This window comes from Felis catus, chromosome D4, assembly GCF_018350175.1.
Source record: "Felis catus isolate Fca126 chromosome D4, F.catus_Fca126_mat1.0, whole genome shotgun sequence".
Lineage (NCBI taxonomy): Eukaryota > Metazoa > Chordata > Mammalia > Carnivora > Felidae > Felis > Felis catus.
Window position 1 is genome coordinate 84385387 of NC_058380.1, and position 24140 is coordinate 84409526.

Genomic DNA, 24140 nt, shown 5'->3' on the forward strand with positions numbered 1-24140 from the left:
CTTGAAAATCAACATTTATCCCTGCACCTAGGAGCTTACAAGGATTAAGTCTAAGCTGAAAGGAAATCCTTATAAGCACTGGGAGCTACAGCTCTAGTCAATGAGATCTCCATGGTATCCGTGAGAATGGCTTCTTCTCTTGCAAAACAAATAATAGTGACTCCTTAGGCCACTCAAAACACATAATTACTGTTAAAACAATAAATTTGCCTTTCTTTCTCCCTTTATTCCCATGCAGTCTTCTCATTACTTTATAAGGTCAGGGAGAACAAGTTGTATTTTCCTCACATTATGAGCTCGGGTATGAAACTGTATTTCTTTAGTTTACATTTCCCCCTCTTTGTCATAGGGTTGTGAGGTAACTAAAAGAACACAGACAATACTTTGAGTTACTAGGAATTTTGCAAAAATGTACCACCAAAGTAGTTTTGTTCAATAAATACATTTTCCTTTCTTCTGATTTAAGGTAACATTATGCTTTTCAAATAAACTTTATCAGGGATGCCTGGGTGGCTCAGTTGGTTGAGTGTCCAACTTCAGTTCAGATCATGATCTCACAGTTCGGTTTGTGAGTTCGAGCCCTACATTGGGCCCGCTGCTGTGAGCGCGAAGCCTGCTTCAGATCCTCTGTCCCCGTCTGCCCCTCCTCCACTTGCGCTCATTCTCTATCAAAAAAAAAAAAAAATTGAAAAAAATAAAAGGTTACAGAAATAATAAAAAAATAAACTTTATTAATCGAACTTCTTTGCTACCAAAAATTAATTTCTTTTTAATTTTTTGTTTTTTTTTCTTTTTTGTAATGGTTTATTTTTGAAAAAGAGAAAGAGAGAAAGCATGAGTAAGGGAGGGGCAGAGAGAGAGAGGGGGACAGAACAGAGGATCCAAAGCAGGCTCTATGCTGACAGCAGAGAGCCCGATGTGAGGCCTGAACTCAAGAACCATGAGATCATAACTTGAGCAGAAGTCTGACACTTAACTGACTGAGCCACCCAGGTGGCCCCCCTCAATTAATTTCTTATTTTAGAAACCTCACTCTAAGAACTGCTTCCTGAATCCTGTTGAAACTAAAATGATGTTTCTTCTGGGAACAAGATGGTACCTCCTCAATTAAATGCCAATACTCAGCAAAGAAAACATGGTAGTCTCCCCTTATCTGTGGTTTCATTTTCTACAGTTTGTTACTTGTGGTCAAACTTGGCCCAAAAGCAGATGATCCTCCTTCTGACATACTGTCAGAGATCAATGATAGTAGCCTAACGCTATGTCACAATACCTATGTCATTCAGTGTGCTTCATACCATCACATAGGCTTTTTCTTCGTTTGTTTTTGAGAGAGAAAGGGGGGGGGGGGGGAAGGGGAGGGAATTCCAGACAAGCTCCATGCTGTCAGCACGGAGCGTGGCACAGGGCTCAATCCCACAAACCCTGAGATCACGACCTGCGCCGAAATAAGAGTCGGACGCTTAACCAACTAAGCCACTCAGGCGCCCCACATCACATAGACATTTTATCATCTGACATCACAGGAAGGTTGAGTATAGTACAATAAGGTATTCTGAGAGACAGACCACATTCACGTAACTTTTATTACAGTTTATTGTTATAATTGATCTGTTTTATTATTGCTGCTAGTCTCTTACCATGTCTAATTTGAAAATTAAATTTTATCATAGGTATGTACGGGTAGGAGAAAAAATAGTATTTACAGGGTTTGGTACTATCCATGGTTTTCGGCATCCGCTGCGGGTCTTGGAACATACCCCTGAGAATAAGGGGAGAGTACTGTAGTACAGAACACTGGTTAGGATGAGGACGCGCAGGCAGGACTGGGTTCAAATCTTAACCCTGTCACTTGCTAGCTATGTGATCCTGGTCAAAATAAACTTAACCTCTGAGCCTGTCTTCTTTTTTCATTTATAAAATGGGGATCCCAAGGATAAGAGGATATATAAGAGATAATGCAGGTAAAGTGCTCAAAAGAACACCTGACACATAATTAAATACTAGCTATTAATAATAATAATGATTATGGTAAAAATAATCACTACTAACTTCAGTTTTCAATTCTTGTTAAAAATAATCCTAAAATATATCAACATCTCATCCTTCTTTAGTAAGTTCACAGCACGTAAAATAAATGTGTGCTTCCTTTTTGACAGAGGACTCCACAAGTCACCTGGGTCACCTTCCACCTCCTTTAAAATTATTATGAGATGCAAGGAACATGAAAGCTGGATTGAGTATGTTCCTAGAACAGTCCTAGAAGGTATTTATTTTTAGAAAGACCTCTAACACCAGATTTCTTGTCATTTCTTTCTCCTAGAAATGGAACAAAGGGGGAAATCTAGTTAATAAATCATTATAAAGACTGAGGTTTTATAAATTTTTGTCTAGTAATACATTATACTGATACCACTTGGTAGATCTTAAAAATAAAGATACTGAGATTAAGAGAAAATTTAACTGAGGAGCACCTCTAATCAAAGAATTATACTAATCTTCATTTTTTCCTTCAAATATATTCATGGAGTAGTTCTTTTACACTGAGGCTATTGGGAAATGCCAAAGTAAGGTATCGCTGAATCAAAAAGTTTACACCCTAAAACAGCCCTACTGTATTTCCTAATCCTTACAAGGAGATTTCTCCAAGTGTCACATTTCTGAGTTTCAGAAATGTTAATGTCAGCCTAACATTTTAAGTGTTTTAATCAGAAAACCATTACAGAATTAAAGGGGAACACTGAAATTTCACTTGTAAAAGTAATTACGATACCACAAAGAGATGTACACAACCACGGAATTACTTATAAAGTATTTGACTATTTGTTTTGTAACAAAATCATAGCATCACAGATGGCCAAAGCTGCAAACATCCTTGTAGCCAGCACAGTGTCTCCCCTGTGGGGGTAAGGCAATGAGGCCCGAGCAGAATGGCAGGTGCTTTCAATTTCATAGTGAACAATTTTCCCCTACAAAAACAAGGACTTTGGTGAGAAGCCACACATTTAACAGGCACTGACAAGTCAAAGGGCAAAGCAACAAAAGTGTACTGAAGCACCCTCAACAGAATCTTTTTTTTTTTTTTTAAGAAAATGGATCTACTCCATCACCTCTTATGAGGAAAAGAGTTATGGGCAAATACTTCTGAAGGCACACACCAATTCCCTAACTTTATCCTTCTGGTATAGAGGCCCCAAAATATTCCAACAGGAGCAGATATCTTCTCTATTAGTATACTACGACTTCATACAAGTTTACTTCATACTTAGTGTACTGTGACTTCGTACAAGTAGGATTCGCTCAACAAATATTTATTCAATACCAGTTCTGACAGGGAATTCCCACAAGTCTGCCCTGGAAAACGTGCCTTCCACATCCCATGACATGTACTTGAGGATTCAGACTGTAAGTTCCACAAGGACAGGAGCCACACCACCACATCCCTTCTGCCAATAAAGGATCTTCCACACGGCAGAAATTCAGTAACGGTTGATGTCTGACTTCCAAGGACTGTATAATTTTGTAGTAGGGATAAGTCATACGTGAGCATGTGTAGTGTGATCATACAGAAAGGAATGCCTTTTTTTCTATGAACACAGACACAAGAGCTTCTCTTCAATGTGCCCTTCAAAACTGTCACCTTGGGACACTAAGCAACCTATCCCAACGCTACTCTTCAGAACCAAAAGAACATGTTTTAAATCACTTAAGAGCAGCAAATTATCACTTGAAGGTAGATTTGATTTCTAAGACAACGATATTCCCAACACAGATGAAAACCAGTTATTTTCTCTGATCAGTTGTGCAAAGATCAAAGATTTTTAAAACCTAATGTTGGTAGGGTTCAGAGAACTGAGCTCATGCACAGAAGGGAATGTAAACTGACAGTTTTTAGATGGTAATGTGGCAGTGTCTCTCAAAGTATAATGAGTATCCTTTGGGCAACCCTACTTGTAGGATTTGCTCTTAGGAGATAACTATGCAAAAATATTTATCTCAGGATTGTTTGTTATACTGAAAATCTGAAAGTAACTTACACATCCATCAGTGGTGATGTGCCAAGGCAAATACATACAATAGAATACTACATAGTCATTAAAAATACATGGTAGTGGGGCACCTGGGTGGCTCAGTCGGTTGAGCGTCCGACTTCAGCTCAGGTCATGATCTCGCGGTCCGTGGGTTCGAGCCCCGCGTCGGGCTCTGGGTTGATGATGGCCCAGAGCCTGGAGCCTGCTTCTGATTCTGTGTCTCCCTCTCTCTCTGACCCTCCCCCATTCATGCTCTGTCTCTCTCTGTCTCAAAAATAAATAAACGTTAAAAAAAAAAATTAAAAAAAAATACATGGTAGAAAATGGATAAACAAAATGCGGTATATACATACAATGGGATATTCGTCAGCCTTAAAAAGGAAGAAAATTCTGACATATTCTATAACATGGGTGAACCCTGAGGAGGTCATGCTAAATGAAAAAAGTCACAAAAAGACAAATATCGTATGATTGCACTCATATGAAGTACCTAGAGTAGTCAAATTCATAGAGACAGAAAGTAGAATGGTGGATGCCAGGGGCTGGAGGGAGAGGAAAATGGGGAATATTTAAAAAGTATATATAAGTTTAGGAAGATAAAAAGTTTGAGAGATTGATGGTGGTGATGGTTGCACAACAATGTGAATATACTTCATGCCACTGAACTATACTCTTAAAAATGGTTAAAACAGTAAATTTTATGTTATATACTATATGTATTACCACAATTTTTTCAGTTTACATTTTTAAAAAATGTCCAGGAAATGTCACATTAAACAAAAGTAAGTTTTCTTCTTGCTGTTTAATTACAGCCTTCTCAAAGCTTTTTTTTTTTTTAAGTTTATTTAAGTAATCTCTACACCCAATAGGGCACTCGAACTCACAACCCTGAAATCATGAGCCACATGCTCTACTGACTGAGCCATCCAGGTGCCCCAGACTTCTCAAAGCTTTTAAACTACTAATGTATATTGTGAACCTCTAAAAGTGGGGAATCTAGAAACGCAATATATCCCAATCTCAAACTTATCTGATCCCTAAACATGTCTTCATCTAGGAACACTAACGCATATCAATGTATAAGAGATTCACAAAACATGGTTCAGAAATGCTACTCTAAATGTTCACAAACGCTGTTTCTTTGGGCCTTGAATGCCGTCCCTGGATATTACCAATTCTTGATTGAGATACCTGGTCCTTTTTATATATCTTTGGGCCATTAGATAAACAATTTCAGGCTCCAGGAGATCTGCTCCCCTAAGATGTCCTACTTTTCTAAGATTCTCCCACTTTTTACTCCAGGTTCCTCAAAGCACAAGAGATTTGTTTTACTAAAAATGAAAGCAATAGAGACATCCACACAGAGTGGGAGGACATGAGATGCCCCATAATGACAGCCATGTTTAACGTACTGGGTAGGTCTCTCTTTATACTTACTTCATTTGTTCAACAAATACTTATTAAGTTCCTACTATGTGCTAAATATTGTTCTAGGTACACTTTGGATGCTGTTACCACTTTACATAACCATTTGTGTTCATTAGTGACCATGCAACCTACCTGTGTTAACTTTGAACATGCCCTAAACAGGGAAGTAAAATTTTAGTAGGTTTTAATGGATATCAAGTCTTAATACAAGTCTATTTTTAAAAACAATTTTGGGGGCACCTGGGTGGCTCAGTCGGTTGAGCAACTGACTTTGTCTCAGGTCATGATCTCCGGATTTGGGAGTTCAAGCCCCACATCCAGCTCGCTGCTGTCAGCCTGTCAGCACAGTCTGCTTCGGATCCTCTGTTTCCTTCTCTCTGCCCCTCCCCCACTTATGCTCTCCCAAAGATAAATAAATATTTTTAAAAATTAAAATAACTTTTTTTAAATGTTTGTTTATTTTTGAGAGAGGGAGAGACAGAGTACGAGAAGGGGAGGGCAGAGAGAGAGGGAGACATAGAATCTGAAATAGGCTCCAGGCTCTGAGCTGTCTGCACGGAGCCCAACGTGGGGCTCAAACCCACAGAGCACGAGATCATGACCTGAGTCAAATTCAGACGCTTAACGACTAAGGCACACAGGCACCCCTGAACAAGTATATTTTTTTTAATTTTTAAAAAATGTTTATTTATTTTTGAGAGAGAGAGGCAGAGCATGAGTTGGGGAGGGGCAGAAAGAGAAGGAGACACAGAATTCAAAAGAGGCTCCAGCCTCTGAGCTGTCAACCCAGAGCCCAAATACAAGTCTATTTTTAATAATAACTTTATACACACTCTCCAAATTTTCTTTGCAATGGCTTATAGAAAAACATAAGATACAACACAGTAAAAAAGTAGATGAGAAAAGTGGCAGAGGATAAGCAATTCTGGATGAATGTTGTAAGATCTTGTACATTTGCCACAGGAAGACTGCAGAATCCCAGAAGCAAAAAGCAATCATAGTAACTAAACTTAACTTAAAGCTACCTTTTTAGGTGGATTAATTCATATAATTCTAAAAATAATTCTATGAGATAGTATTTCTGTCTCCATTTTATAGATGAAAAAACTGAGGCACATCAAAAACCTGCCCAAAGCAAGATAGTTAATAATTCTGAGAATCTTAAGCATTATACAGCCTCTCAAAACAAAAATGAACAAAGCATTACAACAGTCATAATAAACAAGATTTTAAAAAATCCTGTTGTTATTTGGGATCTGGGGCCTTACAAAAATTTCTCCCAAGGGTCTTTGTGGAAGATGTAATACAGTAAATGCGTTATGCAGAATAGACATTTAGCCTCCCCTCCACTCGTGCAACTATGATTTATACAACAGTAGTGCATATAGTGGTTGTTCAAAAGTAAAAAAAAAAAAATCACAAAATTTTACACAAGAAAGGAACTTCAAAGATCATTTACCTGTTGACCTGAAACCACAGAGGAAAGGTTTACTTTAAATTCCCAGTTAGATGTAAGTATCTTCTTAAAATCCCTAGAGATTTATGCAACTTCAGCTATAAGCAAAGTCCATACCTGAAATATTCTACTTCTTTAAATAACCCCAGCACAAGCAAATGAGCCCCCTCTATACTTCTTTACTCCCTAAGGACCTGACATAGGTCTTGAAAGTGACTTAAATCGCTCAAGTCCAGCCAATGATTTAAAGGATTCCCTTTCCTGGACTTTCAAAACACTCTGTACACCCACTTCCCTCTGCCAAACAGACTTCAAGCCCCCTCACCTGCAATCTGTGAAAACTTGTCTGAATAAGCAACAGCCTGAGGCTTCTCCAAGGTCTGCAAACTCCCAATCAAAAATTACTGCTGCCCCATCAATGTGTCATATAAATGTTGGCATGTTAATTGTGTATTTATAAGATTGTTAATGGTTAGTTAATTTACCTCCCACACTATTATTGTACTTGAAATGATTTAACGTCTGCTGAGGGAGTTAACAACATGTAACAGCAGATGTGAGATTTTTTTTTTTTTTACCTTTCCTCACTGTACCCCGACTTCATGCTATTAGCATTAACTTCAAGTTAAACCTGATTCCTATACAGGACTCCTTAAGAGTGTTACAGAAGCACTCACATTTATTTTGCACAAGAAACGATCACAATTTAGGAAAACAAGCCTTTTTATCATTATAAAGTCTTTCATTTATAAAAACCAACAGATCCTGTGTTTTACTAAGATTTCAACATCCTCTGATCCAGTTAAACTTCAAAGTTCATACCTCCTGAAATTTGAAAATTATTGAAATGACCATTAAAATAAAATGCACTTTATTGCTTTAAAATCTCTTTTTCTAACTCTCTAATTTAACTCTAAATTAAACCTTCATTTATTTTTTAGACCAGCAAAAATTAAGCTTTTTGTTCCTTTAGAGAATTAAAATCTCCACGTAAATATGCCTAATTTCATTAAACAGCAATGGTGAGACTCTATATCTGGAGAGTTTAATTTTTTCTTTCATAAAAGTACTTGCTAGACTCAAAACAACCAAAAAGAAATGCTTGTATCTTCTTTTAAATAATATGGGATTCATTTACGAAACATCATTGAGAGCTAGGCACTGGCAATACTACAAAAAATTGTACGAACACTGGCCTGCACCTTCCAGAGCCTTACAAACTTTGGCAGATGAGCTACCTCGTGTACATACATTAAAGTAATATAAGGTAACACATACTAACCACCAAATAAAACACTAAGACAATATGTTTTTCAAGAGACAAGAAAGTTACAGAAGGCTTCAGGAAGGAAGAAAGTCGCATCTAGGGATGACCAGGCTTTCATTAGGCAGAAACAGAAGAAGAGTAATTGATGATGTTTACTGAGAGCTCTTATTATCAGCTGTACTTTCATGTATATTTCATCCTTACAACCACCCCAAGAAGTAAGTATTAATATCATCCCCACTTTATAGATCAAAAACATTAATGCTTATGGGAACTAAACAACTTGTACAAGATGGGTTTTTAAAAGGCCAGTCAATGCAGTTCCTCCCATCAAGAGGAGGAGTCTATTTCCCCACCCCTGAATCTAGGCTCAGGCTGTGATTTGCTTTGACCAACAGAATGTAATGGAAGGAATGTCTGAACCTCAGCCTCAAGAGACCTTGCAAACTTCTGCTATCACCTTCTTTGGAACACATGTGAATCAATGAAAGAAGCTTGGGAAAAATTAATTAATTTCAAAAAAAGAAAAAGCGGCTTGGGATAAAAGACCATGTGGACAAGCTCAGCTGTCCGTGATTCCAGTTATCCTGCTGAGGTCTGATACGTGACTGAGGCCACCTGGGACCAGCCAGACCCCCACCAACCTACCAGGAGACCAGGTTTTCTCTCCTGTAAAATGTCTCCTTTGGAACAAGAGACCCTGGCCCTTGATTTTTCTTGGGCCACTAACCTCTACCTGAAATGTCTCTGAATCTTACCATCTGCCACATCCAGTTAAAGGATGGTAGTGCACAGTAAACTTGTCCACGGACACACCCGAAGGGGAGAGGACAGTGGCCATAAATCAAGGTATTAGAGAACCTTGGGGGAGCCACCTAAAGCAACAGGCTATAAGAAACTTACTTTCAGAATTTATTCATATTCTGCATTCTATCCTATAATATACTGCACCTGTATTGTTTTAACAGGAAAAAGTTTTACCTTTGAATACGTCACTAAAACTGATAGTCCAGGAATATATACCATGCTTACTTTGTGGCTTCCAATATTCCCTGGCACATACTGGAATTCTCATAAACCCAGTTTGGAAAGCAAGGCCTAGTGGAGAAACAGACTCTGCTATAAGAAATGTCTGATTTTGTGAAGATAAAATGGCATTTTATCAATGGGCCACTCAAGGAAGGGCTGAATTTTGCTCAATAGAGGTTTCCTATCACAAGTATGAAGAACAACTGTAGGGGCACCTGGCTGGCTCAGTCAGAAGAACATGCAGCTCTTAATCTCAGTGGGGGCACCTGGGTGGCTCAGTTGGTTAGGCGTCAGACTTCACTTCAGGTCATGGTTTCGTGGTTCATGAGTTTGAGCCCTGCGTCCAGCTCTGTGCTGACAGCTCGGAGCCTGGAGTCTGCTTCAGATTCTGTGTCTCCTGTCTATGGTCATACCACCCTAAACGCGCCCAATCGCATCTCATCCCAGAAGCTAAACAGGGTCGGGCCTGGTTAGTACTTGGATGGGATATTCTGTGTCTCCCTCTCTCTCTCTGCCTCTCCCTCACTTACGCTCTATCTCTTCCTCTCTCAAACATAAAAAAAAAAAAAAGGAATCTCAGGTTTATATGTTCAAGCCCCAAAGAGATTACTTAAAATGAGACCTTAAAAAAAAAGAACTGTAATTATTAATAACACCAAACTATATATAAAGTTGCAAGCACAAGTTAGACTAAAATCCGGATTTTTATGCAGCCATTATAAAGCAATCAGTATTTTTGAAGTGTTTTGAAATAATGCTTAATAGCTAGTAATAGATGTGAAACTTCAGAAAATCTAACCACCCCACCACCCCCAAAACTCCAAACATGCCAACAACCAGAAATGGCTGTTACAATAAATCTGCCAGTTTGGTGCAATGCAGCCCTAAATTATTTTTCCGTTGGGGGTTGTCTCTCTGACATAACTAGATTTGATTGACACTTGTGGCAATAAACAAATAATTTCAGATTTTACTTTAATATTTCAGGTAAAAGTGTTTATAGTTTTACCTAGAGTGAAGAAATGAATAATGCCAGAGAAACAAGACTGCTTCCCAGTGTGAAATTTCTGAAATATTTCAGTATAGGAGCTGAAACCATAAATAGCACTCAACTGCCCACCAAATACTCATTCACTGATTACATTCATCTGACAGATATCTATAAAGCACTTACTATGTGCCAGGCACCAGAGATATAATGCTAAGAAAAAGATTTGGCCCCTGCCTTCCAAGAAGCTGAAAGTGTGTATGGTAGTCAGAATTCAAAGATGACTCCAGAAATTCTTGTCTCTTGATATCCATGCAATTGTGTCACGCCCACTCCTGGAGTGTGGATAAAACCTAACCAACAGAGTATAGCAAAAGTGTTGGGGCTGGTGTGGCGGCAGGGGCCGGTGGGGGGGGGGGGGGGGGGGGGGCGTGTGGAGGGTAAGTTACGCCCTGATTACTGTTATATAAGACTCCATCATAGGCAACTGAAGAGAGGTATCTTCCTGCTGACCTCAAAGAAGCAAACAGCCAAGTTATGGAACAACATATGGCAAGGATCTGAGAATAACCTGCAGGCACTGAGAGTGGCCCAGCCAATGGGTAGCAAGAAATGAGGACTTTAGTCATACAGCCACAAGGAAATGAATTCTACCTGAAAGAGCCTGGAAAGCAATCTTTCCCTCATCAAACCTCCAGATGTCATCCCTTTGAGACCCTCAGCAGAAAACCCAAATGAAGCTGTAACTCCTGACCCGTTGAGAGACAATAAATTTGTATTGTTTTAAGCCACTAAGTTTGTGTTAATTTATTAAGCAGCAATAGAAATGAAAATAGTGCAGGAAAACAGCCTAGACACCTCTGCCTTGATATACAACCCAGTTTTACTCACCTGCCCCTTCTCCCCAGCAGACAACACCCAGAACTTTCTGAACATGGTTCAGCCTTTGGTAATGATAATCCCCTTGAGATGTGTCCCTCTCCACTACAAACCTTATTCTTCAAAGTGGAACTCAAGAATCCCATCCTGTGAACTCATCTCCAATTTGCAGGGTCCAAATTTTTAAAAGCACTTTAAGTCTACCTTCAATATAGTCAGTTATATGAATATCATGTATAAGGAACTGATTTCAAACTTTTTGATCCACTTCTAGAATCTGAAATGTGGTTACTGTATAGAGGTATAAATCTCTCCCCCTGCCCAATCATTTGTAAAGTTGCTAAAGGTAGGAATACCTAGACCCCAACAGTAATGCAGTGGTTCTAATGTGATGGTTCTCCATTGGAAGGTGATTTTGTTCCCCAGGGGACATTGGCAATGTCTGGAGACATTTCTGGTTGTCACATTAGGGGTGGGTGCTGTTAGCATGTAGTGGATAAATGCCACAGATGCTGCTAAACATCCTGCAATGCACAGACAGTACCCACAACAAAGAATTATACCTCCCCAAAAGGTCAGTGTCAATGATGCCAAGGTTGAGAAACTCCGCTATGATATGCTGTGTGAAGCCACTAAATGTGTGGTCATTTCCAACCCCCTCGGAACAGTTTCATTTATACTGAGACTAAACTATACAACTTTCCCGCTAAAATCTCTGCTCAAATCTTTGAAGGTACTAAACAAGCTCAACGCCCAGCATCTGTTTACTGAAATTTTAACATGCCCTAAGGAAAATCAAAGCCTAAATTGCTACAGTAAAGACAAGTTGCATTCCATCATCAAACTTGATCTGAAGCTTATCCACCCTTCTTCATCTGGCTACCTCCTACTAATTCCTCAAAATCCAGGTCAATGGTCAATTCTTCCAGGAAACCTCCCCAGTGAATCCCACACAGCAGGTTAGCTGCTCCCTTCTGTGTGGCCCCACTGCACTGCACTTTGTCACTAGTTCCACCAAATAATTTACCCAGCACGGTGCCTGCTGGTAGTAAGTACTATGCGTTTGTTGAATTTATTCATACAACAAATACTTATGGAAGCCTACTACGTGCCAGGCACTATTCTAGAATGCAAAGAGTACAGCAGAAAACAAAACAGAAAGTCCCACCCTCACTGAGTACACATTCTAGTGGGGGAGACAAGCAAAACAAAAGAGTAAATTATATGCTAAATTAGAAGAGCTATGGTAGGGACACCTGGGTGGCTCAGTCGGTTGAGTGTCCAACTTCGGCTCAAGTCATTATCTCACGGTTTGTGAGTTCGAGCCCCACGTCGGGCTCTGTGCTGACAGCTCGGAGCCTGGAGACTGCTTCGGATTCTGTGTCTCCCTCTCTCTCTCTGCCCCTCCCCCACTTACACTCTGTCTCTGTCTCAAAAATAAACATTAAAAAGCAAAAAAAAAAAAAAAAAAAAAGAAGTGCTATGGTAAGACAGCACAGGCAAGAGAGAAGGGCATGCCAGGTGGTGGAGCCACAGCTGCAATTATAAATAGTCAAGGAACGCCTCACTGAGAATCTGACATTTGAGTTAATATTTGAAGGAGGTGAGAGAACAAGCCAGGTAAATGTCTGAAGGGAAGTTTAGGGGAGTGTGCCTCGCACCGTTCAAGAAGTAGCAAGGAGTCCAGCAAGGAAGCAAGTAGTAGAGGACGAGGTCTGGAAGAGAGGAGCAAACATGTAGAGTGCAGGCCATTCTAAAGATTTTTCCTTTACACCAAGTAAAGTAGAAAATCACAAGGGGATTGCGAGCAGAGCAGTTGATATGCTCTAACTCACATTTTAAAAGGATCTCCCTGGGGGCACCTGGGTGGCTCCGTCGGTTAAACGTCCAACTCTCAGTTTCTTCTGCTCAGGTCAAGATCTTGCAGTTTGTGAGTTCGAGTCCCACATTGGGCTCTGTGCTGACAATGCGGACCCTGCTTGGGATTCTCTCTGCCCCTCCCTCTCCCTCTCTCTCTCTCTCAAAATAAATAGACAAACTTAAAAAAACAAAGGATCTCTCTCTGGACATAGCAGCCAGAGAGAGCCTTAAAAAAAAAAAAAAAAAGACTGAATGAATGAATGACTAATCACACTATTTTTTTTAATATATAATTATCTATTTATATGTTGGTTTTCTCTTCTAAACTCTCAGCTCCTTAAGGACACTGTCTTATTCATCACTGTGCTGCCAGATTCTAGTAGAATGTGGCTGGCATCCAGTAAGAACTCCACGCAGAATGAATAGATGAACAAATCCATCTTTCTCGTTCCCAAAGGGGTGCACCATGATTTTCCCCCCAAAAAAAGACCCCTTATCCATGGTGCTGGTTCAAGTAGATAAGTTTCCCACTACAGTCTAAGATTTATTTTCCTTTCATTGTCTCCTTGATGTCTGAAGTTTGCTTAAACAAATAGAAGAATTCAAGAGAGTTATGCTTCCACTTGCCTTGGCCCCCTGGTTAACCACATCATCATTTAAGGGAAGCAACACAGTCTACTGCCAGCACCACTCAGGAAACCTGAATTCCAATTCCCTAATAACCAGGGACCTAATTACATGGCTTCGGACAAGTCACTTCTTTAAGCCTCTTTAAAACTGTTTTATATTATCAGTCCATTGTTACATCTGTTATGTGGGGAGTTTGCACTATGAAAAGGGCCTTTCAGCTCTCAAATCTATTCCTGTCACGTCTGAGGAGGAGAAGGATATGGCTGGAGTTTACCCCAGAGTCCAACTAAAAAGTTTTGTGTTTTTGCTTCAGAGGAAAAAAGAATTCTATTGCAATTTTCACTTATAACATTGTGCCATGGTTCAGACTCTAGGAAAAGTACAAGGAATTCCTTTTTTGACAAAGATTTTAATAGTATCAACATTTTGGCAGCAAACCCACTACAAAGGTAAACCATGCTGACTGAGTTGAATGGGCATTATCACCACCTGTTTTTTTAATGCTATTATGTATAGAATCCAGTTCCTAGAACGCTAAGTGTTACAGTAAACACATCTAGAACTCCAGGTCATTGTCTGTAGCCTGCCTAGGGAATAACAATGGGATGACTTCAAGTGAGTAAGGTATCTCTGACTCTGTTCCGTGAACAGTGAACTATCCATAATGTATGTCCTATCCACTTCATAGGGATACTTACAAAAAAGAATACTTAAAAAAGAAGTAAATCCAAGATGCAATATGATTGACTTTTCCTGTTCTAGTTGCATCATTCTGGAAGTAAAGTTAGCTCTCAACCATCAAATTCATTCAACTCCTAATGAATGAAGGACAGCAATGAGATAATCTAAACTAGCAGATAATCCCCAAACTATTTTTATGTGACTTTGAAAGGTGCTTTGTACTTTCATTTGAATGGAGCTTTCATAACCTCAGTACATGATAACTGCTATTATTGTTACTAACAAAACTGCACTGCCAGCTATTTTTCCAACCTTCTAGTCTGCCTTTTTTTTTTTTTTTCTTTTTAAACCATCACTGCATGGATCAAAATGAGGATAGGGCATCAGGATTGGCTTCATTCTGCCTATAATGTTTTAGATAGGTTAAAAGTGTTTCACAAAATACAACTTAAGTAGAATCATTCTCTGGGTTCCAGAATATTTATTTATTTATTTATTTAGCAAGTATTCACATCACTTACTAAACTGTGAGGTGGATTATGTTATTATTTATATTTTACACACCAGTAAACTAAGGCACAGACTTGCCCAAGGTCACAAAACTAGTAAAAGGGGGAGCCAGGATAAATTACGCAACCTGGCTCCAGAATTCCTGCTCCAAACAATCATTACGTGCTGCCTTGAATTTCCAATGTAAGTCCATTTCATCACACTCTTCTTAACCCTCTTCTCTCACTAATCGAGATATGGTATAAGCAGACTTACGTGTTCATTCAACAAGCATGAATACTTAGCACATGCTGGCAGTTAGGAGTATAAAGTAGTTAAGCCTTATTGCCTATCCCCAAGAGGTAAGCAAGGGAGTCAAGCAAAGGAGATAAGTACATAAATGGTCACAATAAAGAGTGAGAGCAGTGCCAGGGGATTCTATAACAAAGTATTATGGAAACACAAAAGAAAAATATCTAAATGAAACTAGATATTCAGACAAGGCTTCACAGAGATGACTAAGATCAAGATAATGGAAGTAATCACCTCCAACTTAGTCACCTTAAGAATAGCAGAGGGGGAACAAAGCTGGTAATTAAAATAACCTATAATGCTGCCTCCTTAATCAAAACTGTTTAAAATAAAATTTGCTCCAGATCTGTCCTATGGACTACAGATTAACATCAGGCCATGCACGGGTTATTACAGAAGCAGGAAAAGGATAACTAACTTTTGAGGTGGAAGAAGTGGAGGGAATCAGGTAGGTTGACAAAGGGTGGGTAGGAGAGACCAAGAGCAAGCAATCAAGCATCATACTGCCTGGGTTCAAATCTGAACTCAGCCACTCACTCACTGGGGGACATAGGGAAAGTAACAAGTTCAGTGCCTGTTTCTGCATCTGTAAACAGGAATATTTTGGTGCCTATCTCATAGGATTGTTGTGAGGATTTGATGAATTCATATATGTTATGTGCATATAACAGTGTCTGGCCCACAGTAAGCATTATACAAACATCTACTATTATTGTTACTGCAATTATTCCCTGTTCTAAGATGAATCTTCAAAGATGAGAAGTTGGATGGTTGGAAGAAGGGTCAAAGAGACAAACTCATCTCTTCCAAGTAGGAGAGACAGCATGAGAAAAGGCACAAAAACAAGAAACAGCAGAACATGTATTTAGTAATTAACACTACATGGAATTCAAAGTTGCTGAGTTTCAGAGAGTTTGTTCTGGCATAGAAGATTAATCTGACCAACAAGACACAAGATTAATTATGAAGCTGTGTCTATGGCTCAGGGAGAGATGATGAAATCTGAAGTAAGGCAGTGAAAGGTCTAAACATTTTTTAACTAGATAAAAAATATTTAGAAGATGAAATTGGTAGAACTTGGTGACTGAACGAATGTGGAGGGTTAAGGAGAAGGGGAAACTCTATGGCCTGCATACAGTGCCAACAAAATGAAACTGTAAACTCAAAAGGAGGAAGAGCTTAACAGGTAGGGGGGAAATAAGGAATTATGTTTCAAACACAATGAACTTGAGATGTCTATGGATTACCCAAATAGATATTCATCATGATGTAAACCTGACAGCCCAAATGAGGTCTGAGTGAATTTGGGAGACTACAACATGTGACAAAGAATATGCAAATGAAACCGAGGAGAAAGACCTGAGCAAATTCGGAAGACATCAACAGATAAATGACAGATGAAGCCATGGATGTGAATGAGCTTACTCAAGGAAAATATGTAAGGAAAGAAGAGCAATAACTTGGGCCAAGAAAAAGAAACCTAGACGCTGTGAAAGCCAAGTCAATCTTTGCCTAGATTCTAAAGTTAGGATCCATGCTGTGGAAATTCACAAATTCCTAGGCAGTTACTTTTTTCACTGGCTTTTCCCTTTCTGCCCTCCATTCCCTAGTAACAAGTTCCAAACACTGGATTGGGAAGTCCTTGAGAGGAAAAGACTAAAAGCCTTATTTGGCTTCCTGTCACTAATACTCTATTATAAGGCCTGGTACACAGGTTTACATATGAACCGGAATGAACATGAAAAATGGAAAATTTCCCATTTATCAAGACAAAGGGCTCATGGAACTCCTAAGCCTAGGGTTGCTTCCAGCCCAGACCTCAGCAACAAAGCATAAAGAGAGCAGAAACAAAAAGGGGGGCAGACCTTATAAACTGCTCGTGGGAATGTAAAATGGTGCAGCTACTTTTGAAAATGGTTGGCAATTCTGCAAAATGTTACCTACCATATGACCCAGCAATCCATTCCAAGGTATACACCCCAAAGAACAGAAAACATACGTTCACACAAAAACCTGCACAGCCATGTTCATAGCAGTATTATTCACAATAGCCAAAGAGTGGGGGGGGGGAAACACATCTCCACCAACTGTTGAATTAATAAGCAAAATGTGGTATTTCCATAGAATGGAATATTATTCAGCAATAAAAAGGAGTGAAGTACTGGTACATGCAACAACACAGATGAACCTTGAAAACATTATGCTAGTAAAAGAACCGAACACAAAAGGCCACATACTGCATGACTCCATTTTTATGAAAGGTTCATTGAAAGTAGATTGATGGTTGCCAGAGGCTGTGGGAGGGAGGAATGAGGAGTGCCTACTTGTGGTCACTTGTGGAAACTTGGGGTTTCCTTCTGGGTGATAAAAACGTTCCGGAATTTTATAGCGATGATGGTTATACAACTCTGTGCATATGCTAGAAACTCTTAAATTGTACACTTTAAAGGGGTGGATTTTATGGCATAAGAATTATATCCCAATTTCAAAAATGGGGGTGGGGGTTGAAACACAGAATAGAATCCATGCTGCTGCTTCCTAGATTTCTTCCATTTCAAGTGATTCCAACACAATGATGCCAACAAACCACTTAACTGAACAGCAGTGGCCACTATAACCATGAAATTTCTAAAAACAATTTGCATTACAAGTTGATTACATCAAAAGATACTAAATTCCTCATGCAAAAATGGGAGTTTCCCAGTCTTTTCCCCAGAAAAAGGAGGAGAACTTTCATGTATGCTAGTGAACTCATGTGGAGGTAGCTACTCTGCATTTCTAGCTGAGGGAGATTAAATCCTGGTGCCAGAAATGCCAACAGAATCTTGGACTTTGCTGAAACAAATACTCGGGCACTGGAGCGGCTTCTCCTACCAAAGCACCAGACACTAATCCACACTAGAGCTGGGCAGAAGAAGCCACAGAGTTAACACAATGCCTCAGTCAGCAACCCACTGAGCTACTGGTCTGTGGGTAGTACTTCTCCTCACTTTGAAAAAAACAAAAAGGAGATAAAACAAGAAAGGCAACATGGCACAGCAGAGAACACAAAGGCTTTGGAGAGCTCAGGTGTGCTCCAATTCCGCCACCCGGTAACCCAGTAACAGAAAACTGGGAAAAATCGCAGTGTCTCTGGACCTTATTAAGACATTATCGCATACCCCACAAAGCTGTTGTCACAGTGCAGGAACCAAAAGTGACACTCAAATATGAGTGTTCTTCCCAATTCACCTGAAAGAAAACTAGCTGGTAGTACTGTACATGTTTTGGCCAATTGGAAAAGAAATCTCATGACCTCTTCCCTTTGATATACTAAAACTCATTCTCATACTTAAAATTATAAAACAAATCCAATGTCCAAATTAGAATCCTTGACTCCTTGGGGCACCTGGGAGGCTCAGTTGGTTAAGCTTCCGACTTTGGCTCAGGTCGTGATCTCGCAGTTCATGGGTTTGAGCCCCGGGTTGGGCTCTGTGCTGACAGCTCAGAGCCTGGAGCCTGCTTCGGACTCTGTGTCTCCATCTCTCTCTGCCCCTGCCCCACTCACTCTCACTCTCTCTTCTCTCTCAAAAATAAATATTTAAAAGAATTTTAAAAACTAATAAAAACTAAAAACCAAAATTCTTGACTCCTTTCTGAGAAACCTACAGCCATTTAATTAAGCCTCTGCATCCTCTTCTCTTGAGATTTCATTCACTTGTATCTTTATAACCTATCCAAGCCACCATCTCTCACCTAACTTGTTTCCTAACTTGTCTTAAGATTCTTCAGTGACTTCCCAAACTCTTTAGTAAACTGAACCTTGCCCACATCTGCAGTTCCATCTTCTACTTCTGCTTTTAGTTTTTTTTATTCTAGCCATACTCAACCTTCAGGTTTTTTCAAGCTTTTGAACATATACTCCTTCTGTCTAGAACGGTTTTCTCTGTCCTTCCACCTCGCTCAGACACCACTGGCTCCTTCATCCTTCAGATCCCAATTCAGACTTCACCTGCCCCAGGAAGGTTTGACCTTATCAAGTAGGTAGGTACTCCTCCATATTCACCTTCACCCTCATTACTAAACACTTCTCCAAGTAGCCTGTACTAGACTGTAAGTCCCATGAGAGCAGAGTCAGTGTCTGCAGTTTGCATCGCTCAATTCCCAGACATATGCCTGGTGCCTCCTATGTATTCAGCAAAGAGACTGAATACATGAATGATTACAATTAAGCAAAAACTTAACTTGATAGGATATTTTTTTCATATACAAATATTTTAAGATATTTTTATAATTTTAAAGAACATTACAGATCAAACAAAGGCAATTCTTCATAACAACTGTGTGGGAAAAGGACTTCAGTGCACATACACTTTCTACAACTCCAACAGCTATCATCCTGATTACATCAAAAGAAGCTAAAGGGGTGCCTGGATGGCTCAGTTGGTTAAGCATCTGACTTCAGCTCAGGTCATGATCTCACGGTTCATGAGTTCGAGCCTCATATTGGGCTCTGTGCTGACAACTCAGAATCTAGAGCCTGCTTCAGATTCTCTCTCTCTCTCTCTCTCTCTCTCTGCTCTTACCCTGCTCGCATTGTCTCTCTCTCTCTCTCTCTCAAAAACAAATAAACATTAAAAAAAAAAAAAAAAAAAGAAGCTAAACTACTACCACAGTGGCTAACACCATGCTCCTTAACTGGAAAGAGCAGAAAAGGTACATATAATGCAAATTACAAACATTATAGTCAAGTCATGCACTGGAGTAAAAAGAAGAAAATCATTTTTTTGCAGATCCCTACCCCACTCCCCAAAAAAAGGTTAGACACACTTGATAGAAATGCCGCTTACTCCAAATAGTTCACCAAGTGAAGGTTGCTATGAAATACTTCAAATTCCATAAGCACTCAGGACTGCAAAGGCCGTGAGAAGAGAATGTTCCAAGCACAGACTAATGGACAGAAGGTACAAATGAAATAAACCCCGATGCATGATGACTATCTAAAGAAGGCTAAACTGAAGACTGAATATATTTGTTCCAAAGTTATTTACCAAGCTTCAATTTCTGAAACATGTTCAAAATACTTAACATATTTTATAAGTCTCCAGTGTAAATGACAGATATTTGTTATTCCAGATAACTAAATAATTTCCTTCACCTAGTTTAGGATATATTAAATATCTATCACATTTCAGACTTAGTTTTTGTATTTCGGATTTTTTTTTTCATACTAACAGTTTTATATCTTATCATGTATTTGTTGCCTATGCTAATGAGAATACAGGTTCTACCAACTCAGAATATTTATTATCATTTTGGGGATGTAACCACCCTTTTAATTTGGTTCACATTTTAACTCAGCAACTTTAATCCAGTGATCATAGCTTCATTAGCTTATAAACAAACTGTTTCTCAGGTAAACCGAATTGCCCCACATCAGGAACTTAAGCAAATAAATAAGTACAAAAACGGCAGAGATTATAAATTAGGGCAGACAAATCTGTATCTAGCCCCACGCCGGTAAAGAGCATTCTATCAATATAGTGAAATGCTAATCTCCTAATTAACAACCTAATTAGGTAATTATGGCTTTGCAGAGGGATGCCGAAATGAAATATGACAACATGGTCACCTCTTTATATGGCACCTGTGGGCCTTTTCAGCTGTCATTGCATAGAGTGCAATATCAATTTGAACAGATGACAAAGTGCTGTCATTTTTCATTCTGATAATATACAGAATGCTTTGGACAGAAGCAGTTTACAAAAAGAAACATCTTGCCTGGTATTTTCCTAATTTAAATATGCTCAAATACATCGTTAAATTTTCTGCATGTTTTTTATATTGCATATAGGAGAATTACATGTACAACAGCAATGACAACAAAAACCCTAACTGGCCATCTTGCTGATCTGTACGTGCAGAAACCATTGCTATTTCTATTATGGAATATACGGCAATCAGAAAAGCACCAATTCGTCACGACATTCTAATATTCATACTTTTTTAATACTGTTATCAGGAGAATTAAAACCCAAACTTTGACCTTTAATTTTTTCTTAAAAAAAGTGAGAAAGTCACACATACAATTTCCCATACCAATAAAGCACTTCCCAGTACAGAAGCATTTAGTTCACATAAAAGCTCTACATACCAATGTCCAGCTCCCAGATATAGGAGTGTTCTCTCTCTGAAAGACAGCTGTCACAGGGCTACCATTGTCCCACTGGTCACTGAAGAGGTGATAGTAGCACTAGGACACTGGTACCACCAACACAAATGCAACTCTTCTTCCATGATAATAATGTCTTACGCAGGATTTGCGGGGAGGAGAGAAAGGCTAGCCTGGGAATCTCCACATCATTTATGTCAAGATACGTATAAAACAACTGAGGTCAAAACTTGAAAATACAATGCATTTAGAAGTTCAGATCACCTGCATTAGTGGAAATTTTTGATGGAATGACTTTCCCTGGTTCTACTCAAATTTCTTAGTATCAGGCTGAAACTAAAATGATTTTTCTATTAAAAAAATCAGAATACTTTGGAAAACAGAAAAAAGCATAAAGACCTATAATCTGACCACCTATTTCTTCTTTTCCCTTGCATATATGTTTGACATAATTGAGATCATAATTTGTATAATTTTGGGGCACCTGGGTGACTCAGTCGGTTGAGCGTCCGACTTTGGCTCAGGTCATGATCTCACAGTTGACGAGTTCAAGCCCAGCGTTGGGCTCTGTACTGACAGCTCAGAGCCTGGAGCCTGCTTCCAATTCTGTGTCTCCCTCTCTCTCTGCCTCTCCCCTGCTCATGCTCTGTCTCTATCTCAAAAATAAAGATAAACATTTAAAAAATAAATAAATAATTTGTATAATTTTATAGCCTTTTCCTACCATATGTTACACGATGAGCATATTACTATGTCACTAAAATTCTTCTAAAACATCTAAGATGACTGCACAATATTTCCACTGATTGGCTTTTCCGTAATTTCTCTTTGTTGGCTACTAAAGTGGTTTCTAATTTTTGCTATTTTAAGTACTGCTACAGTGAACATCTTTCAACATAAATATTTTTCTACATTTCTGATTATTTCTTTAATAAAAATTTCTAAAAACAGAATTACAAGTTCAAAAGGCTTGCGTGACTTATTTTTTTAGACTTGGATAAATAATGCCAAAGTTCTCTCCAGAAAGTTTTCACCAATTTATATTCCCACTAGCAACATATGAGTAAGCAATCACCACCAACCTCTGCTTTCAATAAGTATTACTATTAGAGGTGGTTTTTTTTTTTTTTTAAAGTTTATTTTGAGAGAGAGAGAGAGAGAGAGAGAGAGAGAGAGAGAGAGCGTGCTGAGTGGGGAGAGGCAGAGACAGGGAAAGAGAGAATCCCAAGCTGGCTCCATGCTGCCAGTATGGAGCCCGATACGAGCCTGGAAGTCAAGGACAGTGAGATCATGATCTGAGCCAAAATCAAGAGTCAGACGCTCAAGCGACTGTGCCACCAGGATGCCCCAATTATTATTAGAGCTTTATTAAACCTTTAAGCTTCATGTTATAAGATTATACCTGTAACCAAATACTTTCACTGTATAATGAGTAATAACTTTCTGTAAGCATTAAGTTTAAATAAGTAAGAAGGGCTGTGTTGATGACCATCCCAAAACAAGGGCCAGTTCCAAAATCCAAATCCAGAATAGCATGTAATAGTGACAAAAGCATTGTATTTAGAGTGAAAAAACAAAGGTTTGCACCCTAGCTTTGTCATTATCAGATCTCTGCCTTCAATCGCTCTACTTCCAAAGCTTCAGTTTCAGCATTAGTAGGACAGAGACAAGGAGAACATGATATCCCTTGTTTTAACAACTTCAATGGGTAGTCATGGGCACACACACATAAAGGTAATATAAGCAATGGAAATGCTTATCGTTATTCAACAGATCAATTCATTTAATCTAAATAGATCATTTAACCTTCCACCTGGAAAGAGCATACTGAAACCCTTCCCCAACAGTGCGCGGTTGGTAGGTGCATTAATTCACAAAGCACAGGTAGAAATGAACAAGATTAATCTCACGATCCAGACACAAAAACGAGTCTCATTTCTTCACAACCACTCCCGAGTCATTTCTTGTTACACTATACTAACACTGGAATGTGTTATACCCCTGAATGTACCCATACCTCTCCAGAAGCACCAGAGAACCAGGTACTTACTTACGTTGTTTCAGTTAACCATCACCACTACCATATGTTGAGACCAGCACTATTATCCTCATTTTGTAGAATGTCCAGGTCACACAGGGAATACCTGGCAGAGCCAGCATTCAAATACAGGGGGGTGGGACTCTAAAGCCCCACCTCACATTGATTCAAGCCTGCACCTCAGTTCTTTGTTAGTCTCCTTTAGGTCAGCAAGTGAAGTTCAGATTTAAAATTTAACCTTTTTTTTTTTTTAATTTTTTTTTCAACGTTTATTTATTTTTGGGACAGAGAGAGACAGAGCATGAACAGGCGAGGGGCAGAGAGAGAGGGAGACACAGAATCGGAAACAGGCTCCAGGCTCTGAGCCATCAGCCCAGAGCCTGACGCGGGGCTCGAACTCACGGACCGCGAGATCGTGACCTGGCTGAAGTCAGACGCTTAAAATTTAACCATTTTTAAGGGCACCTGGGTACATCAGTTGGTTAAACGTCTGACTTCGGCTCAGGTCACAATCTCACGGTTCGTGGGTTCAAGCCCCGCGTGGGGCTCTGTGCTAAAAGCTCAGAGCCTGAAGCCTGCTTCGGGATCTGTGTGTCCCTCTATCTCAGCCCCTCCTGTGCTTATGCTCTGTCTCTCAAAAACAAATAAATGTTAAAAAAAAATTTTTTTAATTTACTGTTTTAAAAAGAAAACCATTCCTTTGAACAATTTTCTACCAATTTCTCTGCTGAAAGAGTACTTACTTACAATATAGTATCTTAAAATGTGTCCATAGGGAAATTAAAAAATGTTATTTTTTTGAAGTTTTACACATTCAGTCCATTTTGTCTGCATCAGTAATAAAAGCATAGGATAGGATACAAATCTAACACTGCATATATTTGGGGTAAATGTGATAGAA

At 39.2% G+C, this 24140-nt stretch overlaps 1 protein-coding gene across 8 annotated transcripts in view; it reads right to left on the reverse strand.

Moving 5' to 3' along the window:
- The window catches only part of MAPKAP1 (MAPK associated protein 1), a 246002-nt gene that overhangs the window by 216083 nt on the left and 5779 nt on the right, over positions 1-24140 (reverse strand). The window contains exon 1 of one of the 8 annotated variants that reach the window (XM_045043067.1): positions 416-440. The exons of the other annotated variants lie outside the window; for them this stretch is intronic. The gene's annotated coding sequence lies outside the window, so the exon portion shown is untranslated. Of the gene's footprint in view, positions 1-415; positions 441-24140 lie in introns of those variants that run through there. 8 annotated transcript variants of the gene reach the window in all.